Raw genomic sequence first — 6,000 nt, 5'->3', positions numbered from 1 at the left:
AGGTAAAGATTGATATATAGGACGATAGTATTAGGACACCGAGTGTTCTGGGGGTTACAGGTACATATTGGGTCACCGGAAGGGGTTCCGGGCACCCCCCCCCCCCGACAAAGGTATGGGCCTAATGGGCCAAGAGGGGAAACGTTGCAGCCAGCTGGGGCTGCTATGCCCCCCATATGGGCCCCAAAGGGGGGAAAAGAGAAGGAAGGGGAGGGATTCAGCCTCCCCTTCCTTCCCTCCTCCCTCCTCTTTCCTTCCCCTCTGCTGAATATGGTAAGGGGGGGCGAATTGGACAAAGCCCCCAAATAGGATTCCTCCTACTTGGGGAGCTCCTTGGCTGCTCCCTCTCCCTCCCACCTATATATATGAGGGGGGAGGCACCTAGAACACACAACAACATCTGTTAGCCGTGTGCGGCGCCTCCCTCCACAGATTACACCCGCGGTCATATTCTCGTAGTGCTTACATGAAGCCCTGCACGAATCACTTCACCATCACCGTCACCATGTCGTCATGCTGACGGAACTCATCTACTTCCTCGACACTTTGCTAGATCAAGAGTTCGAGGGACGTCATGGAGCTGAACGTGTGCAGAACTCGGAGGTGTCGTACGTTCGGTGCTTGATCGGTCGAAACGAGAAGAAGTTCGACTACATTAACCGCGTTGTCAAACGCTTCCGCTTTCGGTCTATGAGGGTACGTAGACACACTCTCCCCCTCTCGTTGCTATGCATCTCCTAGATAGATCTTGTGTGAGCGTAGGAATTTTTTTGAAATTGCATGCTACGTTCCCAACAAAAAATCCTATAAATACAGAAACCCCCAGAAATAACCCTAGATCCGAAGTTCCGCCACCGCAAGCCTCTATAGCCATGAAAAACCAATCCAGACCCTATTCTGGCACCCTGCCGAATGGGGAGATCATCACCAGTGGCCATCTTCATCATCCCGGCGGCCACCATGATGAGGAGGGACTGTTCCACCCTCGGGGCTGAGGGTTTGTACAAGTAGCTATGTGTTTAATCTCTCTCTCTCGTGTTCTTGATTTGGCACGGTCTTGATGTATCACGGGCTTTGTTAATATAGTTGGATCATATGGTGTTTTCCCCTCTCTATCTTGTTGTGATGAATTGAGTTTTCCCTTTGAGATTTTGTTTTTATAGGATTGAATACTTTTATGGATTTGAGAGCACTTGATGTACGTCTTGCTATTAATACCCGTGGTGACAATGGGGTATCATATTGATGCACTTGATATGTGTTTTGGCACTCAACTCGCGGATTTGCGAGGTGACATTGGGGTAATCTATGCATAGGGGTTGATGCACGTTCTCGTCCTTGTTTCTCCAGTAGAAATCTTGGGGCACTCTTTGAAGTTCTTTGTGTTGGATTGAGTATTATGAATCTAAAATTGTTTGATGCATATCGCATAATCTACTCACTGATACTCGTGGTGACATTGGAGTATCTGATGACCCACAAGTATAGGGGATCAATTGTAGCTCTTTTCGATAAGTAAGAGTGTCGAACCCAAGGAGGAGCAGAAGGAAATGACAAGTGGTTTTCAACAAGGTAATGTCTGCAAGTGCTGAAATTGTAAGTTACAAAGTAGTTTGATAGTAAGATAATTTGTAACGAGCAAGTAACGATAATATTAGCAAAAGTGCAGCAAGGTAGCCCAATCCTTTTGAGCCAAAGGACAGGCCAAAACGGTCTCTTATGATAAGAAAAGCGTTCTTGAGGGTACACGGGAATTTCATCTAGTCACTTTCACCATGTTGGTTTGATTCGTGTTCGGTACTTTGATAATTTGATATGTGGGTGGACCGGTGCTTAGGTGTTGTTCTTACTTGAACAAACCTCCTACTTATGATTAACCCCCCCCCCCCCCCCCCCCCCCCGCGCAAGCATCCGCAACTAGGATAAAAGTATTAAGAATAAATTCTAACCATAGCATTAAACTTTTGGATCCAATCGGTCCCTTACGGAATAGCGCATAAACTGGGGTTTAAGCTTCTGTCACTCTCGCAACTCATCATCTAATTGCTACTCCACAATGCATTCCCTTAGGCCCAAATATGGTGAAGTGTCATGTAGTCAATGTTCACATGACACCACTAAGGGAATCACAACATACATACTATCAAAATATCGAACACATATCAAGTTCACATGATTACTTGCAACATGATTTCTCCCGTGACCTCAAGAACAAAAGTAACTACTCACAAATGATAATCATTCTCAAGATCAGAGGGGTATTAAAATAGCATATTCGATCTGAACATATAATCTTCCACCAAATAAACCATATAGTAATCAACTACAAGATGTAATCAACACTACTAGTCACCCACAAGCACCAATCTGTAGTTCCGGTAACAAGATTGAACACATGAGATGGTGATGTTGAAGATGTTGATGGAGATTGCCCTCCCCAAGATGGGAGAGTTGTTGGTGATGATGAGGACGATGATTTCCCCCTCCGGGAGGGTAGTTCCCCCGGCGGAATCGCTCCGCTGGAGGGCAAAAGTTCTCCTGCCCAAGCTCCGCCTCGAGACGGTAGTGCTCTGTCCCGAAAGTCCTCTCCTTATTTTTTCTAGGTCAAAATGACTTATATACCAGAAGATGGGCACCGGAGGTGGGCCTGGGTGAGCACAACCCACCAGGGCGCGCCTGGGCTCCCTGTCGCGCCCAGGTGGGTTGTGCCCACCTGGTGGGCCCCCTCTGGTACTTATTTGCTCCAATATTCTTCGTATATTCCATAAAAATTCTCCATGAAGTTTCACCTTGTTTGGAGTTGTGCAGGATAGGTAGCCTGATGTAGCTTTTCCAGATCCAGATTTCCAGCTGCCAGAATTCTCCCTCTTTTGTGTATACCTTGCATATTATGAGAGAAAAGGCATTAGAATTACTCCAAAAAGCATTATTATGGATAAAAACACCATAAATAACAGTAGGAAAAGATGATGCAAAATGGAAGTATCAGTATCTAGGTGACATTAGAGTTGGTTGATGTGTATCATATGGTATTATTTTAGTACGGACTCTTAGATAGATCAATCGGAAAGGATAACTTGGTGTTATTTTAGTACGAACTCTTGGATAGATCGATCGAAAATGATAACTTTGAGGTGGCTTCGTACCCTATAAACAATTTCGTCTTATGTTCTTTGCTAGATAAGAACTTTAGAGTGATTCTTCATCGCACGTTGAGGGATGGTTATATGATCCAATTATATTAGCATTGTTGAGAGCTTTCATTAGCGAAAAGTACGGATCTTAGGCCTCATTTTCAAGCATTGCAATACCGTTTGTTCTCTGTTTTATCAATTGCTACCTTGCTGTCTTTTATTGTTCCCATTACAAAAATCAATATCCACTATCATTACTACACTTGTATCACCATCTCTTCGCCGAACTAGTGCACTTATACAATTTAACATTGTATTTGGTCTGTTGGGGACACAAGAGACTTTTTATTATTTGGTTGCAGGGTTGTTTGAGAGAGACCATCTTCATCCTACACCTCCCACGGATTGATAAACCTTAGGTCATCTATTTGAGGGAAATTTGTTACTGTCCTACAAAACTCTACACTTCGAGGCCCAACACGAGTCTACAAGAACAAGTTATGTAGTAGACATCACACGGGGGACCCACAAGCTTGCAGACCCCCCATAGGGCGTGCCCTGTGAGGTTGTGGCCATCCCGTGGCCCTTCTGGCCTCCTGCCGAAGGTTCAAGGGTGTTTTTGGTCCAAGAAAAATCGTCAAAAAGTTTCGTTCCGTTTGGACTCCGTTTGGTATTGATTTTCTGTAAAGGCAAAAACAAGGAAAAACAGCAACTAGCAATGGGCACTAGGTTAATAGGTTAGTCCCAAAAATGATGTAAAATAGCATAATAATGCATATAAAACATCCTAGATTGATAATATAATAGCATGGAAGAATAAAAACTATAAATACGTTGGAGACGTATTAGTTGGCTCTCTATTGGTTTGGAAATATTTGAGAATTTATGGAGTTAGAATTAGGTTAAACGGAGTTGTATGGGACCCACGAGCTCAGGGGGCGTGCCCCCCCCCCTAGGGAACGCCGGGTGAGCTCGTTGCTCTCCCGTAGATCTTCTGGCCTCCTGCTGAACGTTCTAGTGTCCCTTCTGGTCCATAAAAAATCACTATAAATTTTCATCGTGTTGGACTTCGTTTGATTCTGATTTTCTGAAAAGCCAAAAACAAGCAAAAAACAACAACTCGCACTGGGCACTGAGTTAATAGGTTAGTCCCAAAAAATAATATAAAATTGCATATAAAGTATCTAAGATTGGTAATATAATAGTATGAAACAATAAAAAATTATATATACGTTGGAGACGTATCACCAGGGCTGTTTGTGTCCCGTTGTCCTTGTAGTTAGAGATCGGCAGTGAGGTTGTCATATAGCCTGATGCGTACGACCAACCATCGGTTTCCTGGTCGATCTGGTCATGCAGGCGCTCGGTGAGGTCTGCTGGTATGTGGCTTCCCGGGGCCCGGGCGAGTGCGACAGTCTGCAAGTTGGTGGCGAAGATGCCATGGTTGATGATGAATGTGCTAGTGCGATCAGGAGGCACATGCGGGATTGTCGTCGTCATTGATGATGAAGCCCCTGACGCTGACGTAGAGCGTGCGAACAGGGTGCGCCGGTAGGTTGATGTTGACCCGACCCGCCCCATCGACGATAAAGGTGAGGAATCCAAAGGTGAGGCTCTCCCCTAGTGGGAGCCCGCCGGAGGCTGGGGAAGATACGATCTAAGATTGGTCTCCAACTGACGCAGCCCATGCCTGACACGCCAACTGACAGTGCAAAAAACTGTTAGATCCTTCGGTAGGGGTCCTAGCATAGCTGGAAGTCTCGGAACGGAGGTCGCACGGGGAATTTACACAGGTTTGGCCTCCGAAGAGTAATACCCTATATCCTGCTCGTGTTTGTTATTTATGGTTGAGGGATACCTCGTGCGAGGGGTTACAAGGGCATATATGAGATTTCTACCAAAAGTTGTTCCTACCAGAGTAGATGGGAATGAGAGGTCCCTAGCCTCCCTTATATACACGGTAGAGGCTGGGGTTTTATAGAGGGGGAGATGCGATCTAGGGTAGCCGCTGGCACAGCTGGAGGTTAAGTTGGTCGCTAGGAGCTTATCCTCCTCTTCGGGCTCCCCTCTATTGCTAGGACTTGTGGGCCCTCTGGCAGGTATTCTGTCGGGCTACCCTCGGACAGCCACCCCCATGTATGACACCGTCACAAGGAAGTTAAGAGGCTCTTTGGTAAAAGGGACGTTTCTATTGTTCATGCAAGTAGGAACCAGAATGTTGTTAGTCATACTCTTGTTGCTTTCGGTTGTATGGAAGGCTGGACGCAGCGTGGTTGCGCTCTGGACCCGCAGATGTTTCTCTACTTTGTAGGAACGAACTTGTCATTTGTTGAGCAATGAAATCCCTTTTAACCATGCAAAAAAAGAGAATGGATTCTTCGTTTGATGAAATTGCTAGTGGTCGAGTCATAATCTTTTTATTGTCAGGAACATGACTTCACCGGTTTATTTGGTTATAGTTCCACTGGGAGATACATGCACTTTTTATCAATGTTCTAAGCATGAACAAAATATACAATGACCATATATCACTTTGCTATTATTATCATGTAAATAGTATTGTCATTACCTGTTTCTTTCGTATGGTACATTCGACCGAGACTAATATCTCATTACATTATGTGTTTTAGTGTGTGAATAATCGATAACCTCCAAGATTTCATGAAATGTGTTTCATACGCGTATTGGAGGCCAGAGTTTTTGAAAAATGTTTGGCTAGGTCTCAATCGACCGCGACTTAACCAAATCTCACTCAAGTGACATGATATATATGAAATGAAAATGCTAAAAAGAAAATTTCGCACGAGCCTTCACACAAGATCTCACATGTATAGGATCCACCGAGACATTAAGTCTCACTCCACTG

The sequence above is a fragment of the Aegilops tauschii genome, chromosome 2, assembly GCF_002575655.3.
Source record: "Aegilops tauschii subsp. strangulata cultivar AL8/78 chromosome 2, Aet v6.0, whole genome shotgun sequence".
NCBI lineage: Eukaryota > Viridiplantae > Streptophyta > Magnoliopsida > Poales > Poaceae > Aegilops > Aegilops tauschii.
The sequence above is the reverse complement of the archived record's forward strand: the minus strand, read 5'-3'. Positions refer to the sequence as shown.